We start from the raw sequence: 18175 nt of genomic DNA on the forward strand, positions 1-18175 counted from the left end.
ACCTTCCTTCTAGTCTCACATTGAAGGTAAAATGAAAGACCATAAACCTGGTATGATGATTACGAAAGCAAGAAAACAGAAAACGTAAAATGCTAACAATTGCAAACTTAAATCTCTTCTACTGCCAAATTTTGAGATAGTAACTAAAAAAAAAACTTTGTTAAATTAATTTCCTTCTCAATAAAAATAACTATTTAATAGTTCTTGAGGTTTTGTTTGATTATTTTACATTATTCTGACTTCGTCTTCATTATAATTGTAACATTGTTTATGTTGAAAATAACTCAAGTTAAATATAATCATTTTAGGACAGCTTTGAAGCATTAAAGGTACCCTTTAGTGTGTCTTGTACATTTCTATTTGCAACATACATTTATGCTAACCTTATTTCAACAGCAAAACTTCTCTTTTAGGTGTAGAAGATGATATATGAGTGAATACAACAAAAAACTTTCAATAAGGGAAGCCATTTGGAATTTTGGAGACCCAAAGCATATCTTGTCCAATGGACTTTGCTTTTATTGAGGACAGTCATAAATAACTTTAAAATATTTGAGTGTGATAGGATAGAGCTGCAGATTAGGTCATTATGGAATTATAGTTCCCTTGCTTAATGATTTTACAAAATTGCTTGGCAATCCAACAAAGAGAAGGAGCACAACGTGGTGAATGCAGGCTAATTAAACCAATAATTGCTTCTTGTTGTGCTCCCAGATAATGTGCCCCTGATAATTTTAAATGAAGTCTTGAAGCTGGCTTCTTGAATGAAATGCTGTGCTAGTTAAAGCTTCACTAACTTTCCGTGTGCTTAGAAGCTGGCCTACTTCTCAAGGTCCCTTGCATTGCTCAGACAAATATTGCCATGGCATGTGAAGAGTACAAGAATAGCTTTCCTGTATGTAAGGTAATGGGGCCTGTATGTAAAGTAATGGGTGTTTTCCCTCTTTGCATCTAGTGTGACTAGATGGTCTGATTTCCCTGAACAATTCTGAAATTAGAGGCTGCAAATTAAGCCTTTGGTGCTCAAAGTTCTACTTCCTTTCTTTTTTAAGACTTAAGAGAAGATGCAAACTTCTATACACCTCATGAATGTTAGTGTAAATCTAGAGTAACTCCATCGAGGTTTATGACTCATATCTATGTCAAATGCAAGTATGTGAGTGTTGACTGGCAGCTATGTTTAGAACTTGGGAAATGTTTCATTAAGTCCCCAAGAATTTCAAGGTGATCTTCAAAGTGATCTGAGGAATAATTTGGAAACTTTTACTGTTGAATTTAGAGGAAGAGTCTTCATCAGTTAATCAGGTGAAAGGAATTCTGACAAATTCTACTTAGAAATTCTGCTACAGTTATATATGCTTATCCTTCCTTCAGTGTTACCTTTGAAAATATATGCAGGTTGTTTGTATTTATTAAACAATATACAATTTATGTCACACAGACAGAAAACCTGTTTTCCAAAAGTTATAATTTTGTTAAATTGTAGAAGTGAAATGTCCACTCCTTTATCTCAATACTACTTAGTATTCTTATATAATCTTGGGTAAATATATATGTGTATATTTTATTGGTGCTTAAGGATTTTTGCTGAAATATTTCTCTAATGTTTCTGGATTTTTTTCTTCTGATATTTGTTTTGTGTTGTTATCTGAGTAAAATGTCACAGATGAAAGAACAGGTTTTCAAAAGCATCGCTGAACCATTATCTTCAGGGCCTTCAAAGTTACACGAAATATCCAGTATTAATTTAGGGACTGTGAATTGATTCTGTCTAAGTATAAGAGGAAATGTGATGTATTAGACCAGTTTGAAATGTACAAAGTGTGTTTTGGGGAATATAACTGCATTTTAAATATTACATAAAATTGTTTATTTAGGAAACTGAATTTACAAAATAAAAACATGGATGCATTTTTCAAAGCTTATTTCCTAGTACTGAGAATGTATTTAGCATAAATAGTGACAGAGTTGCCAGTTATTACTGGTACTTACCATATCACAAAACGCACATATGATGTGTCCTCTGCAATCTGCTGTAATATCCTTGAAACAAAAATTAGAGTCTGTCAGATCACATGAGCTAAGACTCCCATTGGTATTCACAAAATAGTAGAAGTCAGATCTGGCAGCAGAACTTGCTAGTAGTTACTTTCCTATTAAATGTTCATGACTGAAATCCATAACTACTCAGCCTACAAAATGCATCCCAGAATTTGTAGTCTTGTAAATTGATAAGTACATGCTTAGGAATTGTGAAACTGCTTTTTTTTTTTTTTTTTTTTTTTTTTTTTTTTTTATGAAAGATTGGTCCAATGTATTTAGTTGGCAGCAACTGGGCAATGACAAGCAATATTGCCAGTGAAGATTTTATTTCTATTTGCTCTGTGTCTTGTTAAGCTTTACTGATATAAAACCATCTGTTTAAAAAGCTGTAAAGAATAGACTGCCAACACACATAAAAGCAAAACACAACAAAATGTGCTTAATATCTACTGGCTGATAGATCAATTCAATGTAAACTATCTGTATAGTGACAAACCTTAGCTTTTAGTATTTATAATTGATAATATTTGTCTTTTTTTTTTTTTTAAACTGAATAATTATTTGCACTCTGTTAATATCCACTTATCTCCTATTGTCTTGAAATAGCTTTAACTATGACAAACAAGTATATTTTTTAGTTTTGTCTTTCCTATAAATGCCCTAAATATAATGCAAGCCAGAAATAATTTAAAGTGATAATTCAATTGTTGTAAGTGATAATACAATTCTTATCTCAGAGACAAGCTGCAAAAATTATAAAATGTTAGCAATTTGTCAATGACAGTATTTTCCAATGTATATATTTCCACCCTATATAATTAAAGGCAATATTGGCAAGATGAATGAGATTTTCAGAAGATATATGCATCACTTTATGTGAATACTTTATTCAAATTTTTCATTGAAAATTGAAAAACTATTGGAATTGGCCATAAATTTTTTCATAGGACCTGTGTTTCCAAAAAAGGAAAAATGGATAAACAAGTGTTGTGTTATAGTTGCAAGATCTTATTGACAAATGCATTTTAATAATGTGGTATTTATATAAAGCTGCTAAAGAATTGTACATAGTAGTTAACTTTTCCTATGCACTTTCCACATGAAAAAATGATTTATTAATCAACTAAATTATTTTTAGTTGATTTAATTTGATCTCGTTATTTAAATGATTGTTAAAAACAATAAAAATCCCAATCCAGAAAAATTATACATCTAGATTTAATTCTCTTCATTTCAAGGTCTCCGAAATGCTGTTAGTTAAAAAAAGCCAACATACAACTAAAAGTGGAAATAAAAGAAGTGGTAAAGTAAGAGAATGGACATCATTGCACAAATCAGCATCAGAAATGCAGAAAAATCATTGTCAAACCTAGGTTTTATGAAATGGGAGATTTGGAGTTTGATATTTGTGATTAAAAAAGTCTAAAGTTAAGAAAATATATCCAATAAAGTATGTATCTTCAATGCATCGGTAAGGCAGAATATAAGAGCAAAAGTAATGTAAAACAATGGCAAGAAATGAAAATATACATGAACACAGCTTTGAGATAAAATAATTAGAATATTGTATCTACTTGTGTCCATATGTCATGAAACAACAGAGATTTTCAGAAGAAAATAGTGACATGAATAATTCAGTCTGGGAAATATGTTTTGTAGTAAGATGATTGATCTATTTCATTTTTCTAAGAAAAAATGAAGTGACTTGACAGCCTTATAACTAACTTCCAAAGACTCCTGACAGTATCTTTCTTATTATTCAAATAGAAGGGACAGAATGAGATTGTGAGCCAGACTAAAAATAAAGTGACAAAAGTTCAGGTAATTAAGCATTAAACATTTGGACATTTTTTTTTATAGGTAACAGAATTTGAAGATTTGTATGTCTTTTTATAGATACAGACCTTAATCATGTTTAATTTTAACTTTGAAGGCTATGGATTTTAAACATATTCTTAGAATGTTTTACAGTGGATTTAATATCTTTAGACCACAACTTAGTGATTTTTACTCTTACATAGTATTTTGCACTTAGATATTTTTTTTTTTATTTTATTTTTATTTTTTAAATACACCCTTAAGATCACAACCACTTGCTTTTCAGCAAGGCTTTAATATTTACTTGTATTTATTTTTAAGGGCTAAGGAACAGATGGTTAGACTTAAAGCACCAGTCCTCTGGGTATTTTAAGTAGGCAAAGACAGGAGAAGAAATGAAAAGGAGAAGAGCAGAACAGATGTTGTGGAGCTGCTGATGATGGTGAGATATAGGAGGATAAGCAGATGTTTCCAGTCTTCACCAATCAGTTTTGCAAAGGTGTTGACCACTTGTGCAAGATTATATACTATGGCACTTCTTTCTCTGAACATGGATGAAATATTTGTCTAGGCTTTGAATGTAAATTGAAAGGAAATAAGTTAACTGGCTCTTTTTCATTCATTCTTGAAACTACATTAAAAAGACTATCACTTTTAGTACCAAATATTTTTCATATGTCAGATATTTATAAACAAAACTTGTTTTGCACAGTTTTTTAGAAGTTGTTAAAATTGTCAGTAACACTTTAGACTTTCAAGAGTATTTTTAACCATATCATATTTCATAAGTAGCATATAATAGCAAATATTTGTGACATTTTTGACATAGTAGATGAGTGAGAGTATTTGGTAGACTGACAGCTAACATAGCTTCATATTGGTTCCTATGAATTCAAACTTAGGATTGTATGATGTTTATTTTTTTCTTCTTCTTCTCTCATGACTGCCCATGATTTATTTATTTATTTATTTATGTTTTATTCCTCAAATGCTTGTCTTGGTTTTCTTAGCCATCCTTATTTTGGAACAGTGGGACCTTCCACTGTCCCCTTATCTGCTTAACATTCCCTCCCACTGTTATGTCTGCACAATTTCTTTTGAATATGAAAAGTTAGTGGAATTTTCTACTGCAAAAAAACACAACTTTATTTTTCACGTTACTGAAGTAATTTAAATAACAGTAAAATAAGTTATATTCAGTGGACTTTTCAGTGTGGGCACAGTCTCATGTTATTGCAGCTACACAGCTTGAGGATGCCAAATGAATGAGTTCTCTCTAAAAGGTGGCTAAAGCTATCATATAACAGAATGGACAATGTTTCAGATTTTACCTCATGAAATAGTACCTAAAGGTTAGGTTTCGCAGTATCCAGTGTTAAATTGCATAAGTTCCTCGTGTGGTTCCACTCTTTTCCATGAATTACCTCTCAAAGTGACGCTTCATCTATGTGTATGTAGCTGAGAATTTTAGAAAGTCTTCTTTGAGTAGTTAGTAATGTTTGCGAGGACAGTGATTAAGTTTGCATTAGTCATAATTTCAATGAGAATATCCTTCCTAGAATCTTGAACTGTCATGTACCAAAGCATTGTACAAATATAAAGGAAAGAAAATATTGTACAGCTGACTCTTCTCTCTTCTGCTCTCTCATCTCTCCTTTTCTTATTTTCCCCATGAGATCTCATTCTTTCAAGTTTCTTTCGTACTATAAAAGCAGAGGGTAGGAAGAGTGCAAGGATTTTTTTTTATTATTATTATTTTTTCTTTTAGTGGTGTCAGTAATAATATGCCTGTTCTTGGAATCAAAGATTTTTTTTAGTTACTCTTGCTTTACCTCCTGGTAAATGATGCTGTAGGCTCATGTCTATGTCTAACTGTCTTGGTTTCAAAGTCAGGCTGTTTCCTAAGAGCATACTGCTTTTGAAAATAGAAAGTGGTTTTATGACATGAAGTGGAGAGGAAATATCTGATATCTTCATGATTTTACTCTTTTTTACCAAAGTATTGACCTGAATTCATATCTTTTAACTTAACAACATTGCTGACTGATGTAGAATCTCAGTTCTTGAATCACACAGATCTAATGGTGTTATTATTTAACTCATTTGCCAAGATTAAACTGACCTCTAACTTCATACACAGTTTGGTATATATAGAAAAAATTGATATTAGCAAAAATATTTTACTGTGCTCATATTCCTGTTAATTCTAAGAATGGAGCTAGACTGGATTTACAGTCTTTGGAAACTATGAAAACATGATGGCATTCTACACATAAAGAGATTTTGAGATATTACAGAATACAGGTAAATACATAAACAGGAAAACTACTTAACTTTGAATAAAACTGTGGTCTGGTAGTGACAGGTTATCTTCTATTAAAATATCAATATGCAACACGAAAGACTGCAAATAACAGACAGAAAATAACTTCAGCAACTTCATTTCTCTCTTATCTCTAAAATGCATGAGGTACTAATGTTTATTTTCTTTCTGAAATCCAAGGAAGTTACAGATCATCCTGTTACATGGTTATACGGTCTGTATCAAATATTTGGAAATGATTTATGGTCTATTTAATTCATAGAATCTCCTTCTGCAGGGAGTGAGATAAAAGAAAAGGAACTATGCAAGGAAAGGGGGAATCGCTCACTACCTTTCTTATGAGACTATCATTGTTTCTATTTAAATATTAAAACAAAAACAACACAAAATGATACTTGAGATTAGATAGGTTGGTTTGGGGAGAGGCACAAGAGTAAGATAATGCAATCTGTCAACAAAGTTTAATAAATAACAGAATTAAAGCCATACTTTGCATCAAGACTAGAAGTCAAATTGATTCCCAGCTTTTTAAGAATTGATAAAGTTTTATTAACTTATCTCTCTCTTTTTTTTTTTTTTTGGGGGGGGTGGGGTGGGGTGGGGGTGGGGAGTGTCTTCCTACTTTTTGCTTGTGAATCGAATTGAAAGGCTAACATCAAATTAGAACAAGAACAAGTATTCTCATGACGTTTTTGACCTATAAGATATCATAAAGCATCTGGGAATTCACAAGGAAAAGTTTTTGCTAGTTTTATCTCCAGGAATTGTTCAGTAATGCTTCCTTTGATCTAAGATTCATCAAAGATCACCTATTTTTTCTTTTTGAAACTTTTATTGCAATACTAACGACAATAGCAGTAAGTGTAACAGGGAAATGTATCGCTTTCAATGGTTCTTTCAACAGCACCATTTGACATAAAGAATGTATCAAACTGGCATCATAACTACCACTTTAATATTCTTTAAAGTAAAATGATATGCAAGGAATCATTAGTTATTATGCATGCATCCATCCATATAGCCTGCCTACATCCAGATTTGCAATCTGCTTGTTTCTCATGTATTTTCTTCTAAAAATCAGACAAATAGAAGTTATTTTTTAAAAGCAGGTAAACCACAGGTGGAGAGGATAGATTTCTTAAATTTTTATGCCTAAGAATTAATGTGACTAGGAATTTGCTGGATTTTCATTATTCCAGATAGCAGAATCACTTCTGATGCCTCTGTAAGATGGTAATTTACAGAAGTACAAATTTTACCAGCCTAAGGCAGCTGTGTTCTCACTTGTTTATGATTCATTAATATTTTCTCCATTGCATATTGTAAATAAATTCTGAACAACCTAACCTTTCTGTGCAACATAAGTGTTTTTTTCAAAGTGCTGAAGAACTGCAGTTTATTTTATGCAGCTCTTTGAATGACTGAACAATGATTTTTCTTGGTGTTACTTTTTTGCTAGGAAACCTTTAGGTCAGAGCTGAGCATGATCCATTCAGTTACATCCTCTTCTGACCCTCAATGTCAAATTTAGGACACATTCTTTGTTATGAAGTCGTACACTATGTATATAAAACAAAAATGTAATAACTTTTTATAAGCCCTCTTAACTGCTGTCAGACATGAACTCTGACTTTTGGACATTCATGTTCCATATATCCACAATTAAAGCAACTACTGTTGTTATTTTTTTCTGTATTTGAATTCATCAGCACTCAAGATCTCAGGTCATTCCTGTCTTTTCTGGCAACAATCTAAACAATAGATGCTTTTGAGGAACATTATCATCCTGCTTTAATTAGTAACATTTTCAATGGTAAATTTACAATTAGCTCTGTCAATGTTACAAAGGATCTCAGAAAATACTCTTAAGTGTCTCCAATTTTTATGAGAGAATCTTTGCAGTAAACTTACTAGGTTATTGTGCAGACTTTCTTTGCCTCACATAACTCAAATCTAAAAAAAATATGTTCTAGGGAATGTTTTGCTAATGGTTATGAAATCAATACAAAAAATGCATAGATTTATTGTTGATGGATGTTTATTGGTTTTCTTTAATGTTTGGACTTTGAGATGTCATGGAAAATATTATCCACTAAGAGGTACTCTAATATGAATGAATAAGAACAGCACACAAATATTCAACATATGAAAATTGTTATACTTTTGTTTAAGGAGGACAAGGTAGTAATGTAGGAAATAGAGGTTCTTCCAAAAGGAGTCTGTGGATAGAGATGCTGTCTTGGGAGTGGTGATAGCAACTTGAAGACCCCTCCAAAGCACAGTAAATGGAAATGTTCATAACCTTCTGAGATACATTTTTGTATGATTCCATGAAGATGAGGTGTGGTACACATACATAGATTTAGGGAAATATAAAGTGGATCTTTAATAGTACATTTAATAGTACAATAAAAATAACAACAAAGCAGTTGCCATTAGTTCAATAGACCTTTTCCTGTATTTTTCTCAATGTCTTTAAATGATATTTTTTTGTCTTCTGATTTGATGACTTTATGTAGTTTGGGTTATGGTTCACTTAAGTCTGACATATGTTACCCTGGAGATCTGTCTTTCATTTGATTGATGGTTGTAATCTTGTAATAGCTACAAATTTGCTACCACTTTTGAAGTTTCTTTAAGTCCCTATACAGCTTAACAATATTTTTTGATTATTTCTGATAAGTAATTTTTAATTCTTATCCATATGATTACACTGTTAGTGAGCACACTAAAACATTTTTCATAACTGGTTTTGACATTCGTATCTGTAAGTTGTCTGATACTGTGTGTGTGTATGTGTGTGTGTATATATATATATATATATTCCCCCTGCAAGAAACTTTGAAAAATCTTTCATGCCTATTCATTCAATAATATTTGTCTTTCTATGTGTTTCCTTGTTGCTAATATCAACTTTTTACTCACTGATGTTCCTATGCTTAGTTTGCAGTCTTTTATGATCAATATAATTTCATCGGTCATCTCCTAAAAAGTTCTGGTTAACCAAACTCTTACTGGAACAGGTAAGGCAGAAACTTACTCACTGATGCCGTATACATTATCTGCTTTCTTCTTACCTCCTCATTAAACAAACATATCCAAACATATCTGTTAGGATAGTAGGTAGGTAGTTAGGATAGTAGGTAGAGGAAAAAATAACAGCAAACCCTGCTAACTTGTTTATTACATGTCTAATATACATGACCTGTGAAAGATTTAACTATATAGTATTGCATATATCTTTACACTTTCCAATGGAGTAAATATTGTATAACTTGACACAACTGCTTTCAGAAACTTTTCTTTTTCTTAATCCTACAAACATTGTCTTCAAATGTGTAGTATGAACCCTGTGAACTCTATTTCCAATGATTATTATTTTTTTAAACAATATCAATACGAAGGTCTCAGGACAGGAAAAAGAAAAGGGATTGTTACTGTAGTTGTAGTAGAGTATTAGTAGTAGTTTTATCATGGAATTTTGTTTATTTCTTTGTTGGTTGGTTGGTGTACTTGGGAGTTTCTTCAGTTACTTACGAGTGGAATAACTCCATGTATCCATACAGTCTGGACTACCTGAGTAATATTGCTGAAAAGGATCTGGAGGATCCTTTAGATGGATACCTAGATGGATATGAGTTAATGAGATCTCATAATAATTAGGCAAACTGGGCTACCTAATTCATGGCCAGGAGATAAACATCAATTATCTCCCCTTGCTGCTCAGCATTGTGCTAAGGCTGGACCTGAAACACAGGTGCTCAGTTCAGGAACGACATCAAGAATTTGGGTAGGATCCACTAGAAAGCTAAAACTCCTATGAAGGAAGAGACAGCAAGGGGAAACTTAGCAGCATCCAGAAGCTCCTGGAAGGGCACTTTAGGGGTTGGTGAGAACCAAACGGCCTGGTACCTGCAGGTGGTGTAAAACAGTGAACTTTAAGGAATTAAAGAAAAACAGTTATTGACTTGTAGAATGTTAAAATAGTAGAATATTTTTCATGATTATATTTGAGTCTAAAAATAAATAAAATTTTTCCATGAACTTTTAATATTCTAGAATGTAACGCCATAAAAAAATCCAAAGCTTTTTATTCTTGCAAGAAACTGGTCTACAATTCTGACAGCTCAATTTCTTTTCCCTTTCTCCACAGTAAAATCTTGTGCCAAAACCATTATGTTCTTTGGAGAAAGACAAGCATATACTTAGTTTTGTACTTATACAATAAATAAAAGTAAGTAGAAAATAGTTCTATTTTTTATTATTATTTTCAGGTTTTATAACTTGTTTAACCACTGCTTATGTAGACTATTATTTTTTAAAAACCTTGTGTGTCATGTTTAGGAGAAATACTATTGAAAGTGATACAGTGTGTTTACCTCTGTGCTTACCTCCTTTTAACTCTCCTGCCCCCTTAGGAAAAAGAAAAAAAAAAAAAAGAAAAAAAAACACTTCTGAGTATTTATGGTGGGTTTTCTTTTTTCTTTTTTTATTTTTTTTTTTCCCTAGTATCACTTTCAAAACTGATATTTCATCAAATGACTTTTTGGTGTACAAGGTACTGATATTGTTTTGTCTGTAGGGACATGAAAAGGTGGATGACAACATTTTAAAAAAGATGAACTTTCATGCTCAGTCAAATTTTACAAGTGCGATATTTGAAAATTATTCAAATTACTTTCCACCTTTCTGATCCATTTTGCTCCTCAAATGGCCAATTATAATTTATTATTATTATTGAGCTGCAAATGCAACCCTTATAATCCATTTCTCTTTCTGGTTTGCAGAAGCTGAGAAGCCATAAATCTGACATATTTGCTCACAGTTGCTGTGTCAGCTCTGTTACACTGATGTCATAAATAGATTTAATTAGCAGAAGTCAAAGATAGTGCAAAGAAGGAAAGTTTCCTCTTGATTTATAGTTAGAAGGAAAAGAATATAATCGACATAGAAAATAAGAAAAAACATCGTGATAAAATAATCCGATGTGGGATAGCAAATCTGTGCTATAGTCCTGTACTGTACTTTGTATATGAGCACAGAGAAAAGGATAGAATAGTAATTCTCTTCCCTGATGCTATTGTTGAAGACTTCAGCTTCTGTTGTATCAGATCCTATTATGTGACTAAATATTTATTTCAAATAGAAAAAGTGGAAAACAAACAAAAACATTTAAAATGAATCCTAGAACAGCTTATGAACTCCAGATTCACTTGATATTCATGCTTTCCTATGCAACCTCATTGCCAGGTAACAAAAGTTCAGGCAACGTCAACTTAGTTGGAACTTCAGTCTTTGGAAAAATAGACAATCTCACAATCAGGTCAATAGCGTTTCTACAGAGACCACCAGCATTCACGCACTTTTCTTATTTCTTGCTTGCTTCCTTTGCTGAGGGAAAGCTCTTCCTTGAAAAAAATAACTTTTTTTTTTTTAATCTACAAATAGGTGTTTTAAGGTCTCTCAGTTTTAATACAATTATATTACATTCTCACATTTTATAAGGTGATAGATGCATACTGTCAACTTCTCATGTAGCACATGTAACATTATTTGTTATGAATAATTATTTCAGAAAATTCTTGACAGTAGTCCTTATATCTTACACTAAGTCACGTAACTATTTCTCACTAAACTGATATAGTTTTGCAAGTATTTGCAAACTACTTGCACTATATCCCTATACTGTGGTGATTTTGTTCTTCATTTTACACTGAAGTTGTTCCGTTGCCCTCAGCTATTCTTTTGAACTTTATTTATATTTCAATTGGCTTAGGTGTCTTAGCAATCGTGATCTTAATGCAGTGGTTGTGATCAGAACCTGTGATAGAATATGTGTACGTCTTTTCAATTTCTACTTGGACTAAAATCTTCCATATCGTGCTTTAGTGACCCATTGATCCCTAAAATTGCTAACATCTAATACAAGAACAAAGACAAAACTCTTATCAGGATCATATTTATAGAATGACCCAATGACAAACGATAGACAGTGAAAGACTGCCTACACGTGAAGTAATCATGCATAGCTTCAGGTTTGTCCTTCCTTTTCTATTATTTTCAACACGGCAACTAAAGTTGGAATAGCTTCTATAAAGATTTACTTTAGGGAATACGTCCAAAAATGGAAATGAAGAAAACTCATGTTTGGCACACTTTTACTCTTCAAAAGCTGTATTCTTATGCATTTTTCATTTCTCCTTGTTCTCTGCAGAAGTACTTAACTTCCATACCATCTATTTTTATTCACTGTTCAATATTACACAGTTAAATCAGTAGCATTGTGTAAACATAGCACACAGTCATCAGTCATTTTTTAACATCTACTTATGCCCTAAAGATTTATTTTTAATTCTACCTTCTGAGAAAACAAATATATAAATATAAACTAAATTTGTTGGCAAAGACACTTTTCTTATAAGCTAGCAAAACAGCAGTCTAATTATTTGCATAATTAGAAAACTAATTTTATATAGTAACTGTTTTCTGTTTTATTACCCCCCCAAAAACAACCAACCAAACAAACAGTTTAAGATTATTCACTTAGTCATTATTCAGTAATTCTTTTTAACAAAATGTAGTGCACTATGTTTCAAATCCTTCCCGGAAAGGTCATATGATTCTAATTTGCAAAGGAATATGTCATATGTGCTACCAAGTGTGGAGGCTTAGGTCCCATTTATTCAGGAAAAAAATAAAAAATAATAATAAAAAATAACTATTATAGCCAAAGAACCAGTTTATGACATTTAGCATTTATAAGTTCTAGAGAAAATATATCCTACATTCCTTTGCAGTTGATATTATTCAGAGTGGTTACTCATAGAAAGGTAAAAGAAAGATCTCTGTTCTTATATTTAATCTGTAAAGAGTACAATCTAAAACCTCAGCTGCTTAGTTAGTAAAATAGGTGACTTCAATGCCGGTAACAAATTCTAGGACAAAATTATTGTACAGGATTGTCAGCTTCTCCCTTTTCCATTCCTGAGTTCCTCTCATTCTATAGCGACGTGAAGAAAAATAAGAAATCTCCTTATGCTGAAGCATTGCAGCATTTGTTTTTATTCTGCATTGAAACAGAAGTGGCAAACTATCGGAAGGAGAGGGAAAATAAAACTGAAAAGGAAAATAAAATGAAAAATTAAAATGGAAAGGAAATTGAAAAGGTCCAATCTCACAATTCAGTAGATTATTGGCAGACTCTTTTGAAAGAAGGTGGGAAGTGACTTGATTATGATGTATAAGTATGGCATTAGAAAGACAAAGACTCTGAAAGGTTCTAAGGAGCTCTTTAATCTGCAAGAGAGGAACACAACAAAGGCTGTGGCTAGAAGTTGGTATGATTAACAAAGGAAGTGAGAGCTGCAGGAACAGTCTGCCATTTTACAGGACTCAGGAGGAAATCGACCCACTCTCTCAAACGAGATCGAATTTGGGGATTTTATGGAATGATTGCCAGTAGGGGAGTAGGCATGATGATATAAGTGTTCCTATATACATTGAGATAAAAAACTAAGCATATTTTTGAAAGTTAAAGTCATCAAAAATTCACTACTTGCCTTTTTTTTTTTTTTTTTTTAAGAACGTATGTCATTCTGGAAGAAAAGTTTGAGTAAAATATGAGATATTGTAGTACACTTACAAGAATTTAAAACATGTCAGATTAGACAATTAGTTATCCTTTCAGATCTTAAGATGTATTAAGAAAGTCCACAGGAGAAAAACAAATAAGAACAGAGCCCCAGGAAACATGACCTACAGAAATGAACTGCTTCGGATATTTTATATAAAGAAAATGCAGGAATAGGGGACAAGGAGGGAATACTGTTAGAGGCAAGCAATACCAGATTCAAAGTCCTAAAGAACAATCATATATTTTTGTAAACTGTTCAGAGGGGGGGAATAGTTCAATCTCTGTATCCACAATGAATCAGGCAAGAAATTCTAGGAACAAACCTCTCTAGAGGGTTGGGCAGTGAAAGCTTGGGATTACTGTGATTATTGTGAAGTCTTAACTTTTAGACAGCTATTATTGTGAATGTCATACATGTAGACCATTCTTCCTTTGGACAACAGAAGATGCAGTTCTGATTTCACAAATGTAAGCAAAAGCACTGGCTATTCACACTTAACAAAAAAAGAATCATGCCTTTACGAGGAAAGAAACACTAAATGATTCCAAAGTAAGTAGTAATTTTTTTTGGAAGTCCTTTGTTTTTCTGAAAGTTCTAGTCACAGCCTCAAAATGTCATTTGCACCACTACCTTCCAAAGAGAAAATGGCTGGGAAGGTAGAAAGTAAAGCCATGGTTTTCAGGGAAAAGACATTTACCTTTTCCATTAAGTTTCTTTCTTCCTTCTCTTCATCCTTTATAATGACAATAAAGTGTGTTTGTTTGTTTGTTTGTTTGTTTTTTATTCAGTTATACCAAGGTTTCCTAGTTTAATCATGCCATTAACACTAAAATGAAATTTACAATATATTCCTCATTATTAGTCTGCCAAAGTAAATGGAAATAGCACTTTAAAATCTAATGCTAAATATGCTTAATGATCTACACCATTTTTATTACTGGTTAATCTTCAAATATTAGCATGTATAGAATATACCATATCCATAAGGGAAACCAACAACAATGACAAAAATCCAATAAATCAGAATCCTTGATTTAATAACTAGCAGCTTTGTTTAATTGGAGTTGGATAGAGTTCTCTAGGCTGAGAATGCAATTATGTGCCTCAATACAGCCTTAGCAGCTCAGAACATAAGGCCTCTTTTTTATTTCTGTAGCATTTAAGAGAAACCATGATTAAATATTTGGCCATTTTTTTTGCTGGAGTTGGCTGATCCTGGAAAATAACATCTATGTACTGCATGGACATTGAATTTGGAGGAAGAAGCACAAGGGTATGGCAGCATATTTCCTTCACAAAGATTCCTGAACTTGGGTTGGAATGTTTGATGGATTTTCATTTTGAATGAGGTAATATGTATCAGCTTTAACATATAAAGAACATTGTATTATTTATTCTATATAACATACTGTGTTGGGTCTGGCTGAGATGGAGTTGATTTTCTCCATAGATCCTTATATGATGCTGTATTTTAGATTTGTGAAAAAAAAAAAGAAAAAAAAGGATGCTGACAACGCGCTAATGTTTTAGCTATTGCAGAGCACTTTGTACATCAAGGCTTTTTCTGTTTCTCTGCACCATAGTGAAGAGATTAAGGGGTTCACAAGAAGCTGGGAGGAGACACAACCTGCTAGTTGACCCAAACTAACCAAAGAGATACTTTGTGCCATATAACACCATGCATAGTAATGAAAAGGGAGATGAGGAGGTACAGGTGTGCTAGCCACCTTTTTCTCAGGAACTGACTGGGCATCAGTCCTATAGGACTGATCCAGGTCTACGGGACGTTGTGACTGATTGCCTTTGCATTACTTGATCTGTTTTCTTTCTTTTTTTCACTTCTCTTTCATTTTATAAACAATGCCATCCACACTAGTATCAGTCATGTACTTTCTCATGACTGGAAAGTGAGAAGAAATCCATGTTTCTGTGCCACAAGTAAGTAGTACAGAATCTTTCCATTAATACTGAACACAACAGTAATGAACCCTTCTTTATTTACTGTTTGAGGGCTACTTTTCATCTTTCTTTTCAGGGAGAAAAAGCTAATTAAATAAATGGTATGTGTTATCGATTCTGTATGGCATTATAAAGTCAGAAAATGTAACTTTAAAGGTTATTTGGATACCTTAACATTAATAGATTATACACGTGGAGATTTGCTGATGACTTGGGATAGACAAGGATTACTAGAGATTGATTATTGATGAAATTCACATCCAAAATTATTTATTGGACTGTCAAGTTAAGGTGCTAGGTATATTCTTAAAAAAAACATTGTGGTGGTTTTATTCTGCTGGGCAGCTGAACTCCACTGCAATCACTCTCTCACTCCACCTCCTCAAAGAAGGAAGGGGAGAAAATACAATGGAAAGTGCTGAAGGGTTGACATAAGGACACGGAGATGACTCACCAATTATCATCACGGGCAAAACAGACTCAGCATAGGGAGATGAATATAATTTATTATCTACCACTGGTGGAGTAGAAGAGTAAGAAACTAAAAGCAAACTAAAACCACTTCCCTCTCATCTACCCTCTTCTCCATCCTCCACCCAAGTGGCACTGGGGAACAGGAAAGGGGGACTCTGGTCAGTTCATAACTCTTCGTCTCCACCACTTCAAGGTCACTCTCTGCCCCTGCTCCAACATGGGGAGTCATCCTTCACAAATTGATCTTGCATGGGCTTCCCACAGGCAGCAGCTCTTCAAGAACTGCTGCAACATGTCTCCGTACCACAGGCTCCATCCATCAGGAGCAAACTGCACCAACATGGGTCCCACACAGGAGGCAGCTCCCCCCAGGCTCCCTCCCTGCTCCTTGTAGTGGGTTTACGTGGCAAGGTTTTTTTTTTTGGGGGGGGGGGGGGGGGGGGCGGGCATAGGGGTGGCTTCTGCAAGAAGAATCCAGAGGCTGCCCCATGTTAAATAAGGGCTCTACCTCTGGCCAGAGCCAGGCCAATAAGCGATATTGTTTGCACCTCTGTGAGAACATATTTAAGACAGGGGAAAAAAAAGTGCTGCGCCACACATCAGCTGGGAGGAAGGAGTGTGAAACAGCCTTGCAGGCACCAAGGTCAGTGAAGATGGAGAGGGAGAGCTGCTCCAGGTGCCGGAGCAGAAGTCCCCTGCAGCCTGTGGTGAGGACCATGGTGAAGCAGGCTGTCCCCCTGCAGCCCATGGTGTACCATGGTGGAGCAGGGTTCCACCCTGCAACCTGTGGAGGAGACCACGGTGAAGCAGGTGGATCTGCACTGACAGAGGCTGCGGCCTATGGAGGACCCCTGTCGGAGCAGATTCCGGGCCGGACCTGTAGCCCGTGGAGAGGAGACCATGCAGAAGCAGGTGACCTGGCAGGAATTGCTGCCTGTAGGGGACTCAGGTTGGAGCAGTTTTCTCCTGGTGGATGGACCCCATGGTACAGACCCATATCTGGAGCAGTTCTTGAAGAGCTGCTGCCTGTGGGAAGCCCACACAGGATCAGATTTGAAAGTTCTGCATCCCATGGGAGGGACACCATGTTGGAGCAGGGGAAGAGAGTGACCGAGAAGGAGCCGCTGAGATGAAGCGCTGTAGACTGACCACAGCCTGGCATTCTCCTGCAATGCTCGGAGGGAGGAGGTAGGAGAGAGGGGTGAATGGGGGAAAGGTGTTTTTGGTTTCGTTCCTTTGTTTCTTACTTATCTATCTTGTTAGTAATAGGCAATAAATCTTACTATCTTCCTACTCTGAGTCTGTTTTGCCTGTCATGATAATTGTTGAGCAATCTCCCCATCATTATCTCAACCATTGAGTCCTTTGCATCATATGTTCTCCCCCTTCCCTTTTGAGGAGGGGGAGTGGGAAGGTGGCTGTGGTTGAGCTCGGCTGCTCACCTGAGTAAAACCACCACAGTCCTGTGTGGGCTCCTCTCCATGGGCTGCAGCTCCAGCCCGGGGCCTGCTCCACCGGGGGCTCCTCCATGGGCTGCAGCGTGGAGATCTGTTCTGTTGTGGGACCCATGGGCTGCAGGGGGACAGCCTGCTCCACCAGTGGCCTCTCCATGCGCCACAGACGAACTTCTCTGCTTCAGCACCTGCAGCACCTCCTGCCTTCCTTCTGCACTGACCTTGGTGTTTGCAGGGCTGGTTCTCACACCCCTCTCCCAGCTGCCCTTGCACAGTAGTTTTCTCCCTTTCTTCAGTCAGCACTCCCAGAGGCCCAACCAGTGTCGCTCATGGCTCAGCTCCGGCCAGCAGCAGGTCCCTTTGGAGCTGGTTCTGATCTGACATGGGGCAGCTGCTGGGCTCTGCTTACAGTGGCCACCCCTGCAGCTGCCCTGCTGCCAAAACCTTGCCACATAAACCCAATGCATATA

At 35.0% G+C, this 18175-nt stretch overlaps 1 long non-coding RNA gene across 1 annotated transcript; it reads left to right on the forward strand.

The window, feature by feature from the left end:
- The first annotated feature begins 786 nt into the window (after positions 1-786).
- On the forward strand, positions 787-10418 carry LOC121069172. The gene is made up of 3 exons (XR_005819307.1): positions 787-904; positions 9128-9207; positions 10338-10418. It is a non-coding gene; the product is annotated as an uncharacterized LOC121069172 (long non-coding RNA).
- Positions 10419-18175: the final 7757 nt, after the last annotated feature.

This window comes from Cygnus olor, chromosome 4, assembly GCF_009769625.2.
Source record: "Cygnus olor isolate bCygOlo1 chromosome 4, bCygOlo1.pri.v2, whole genome shotgun sequence".
Classification (NCBI taxonomy): Eukaryota; Metazoa; Chordata; class Aves; order Anseriformes; family Anatidae; genus Cygnus; species Cygnus olor.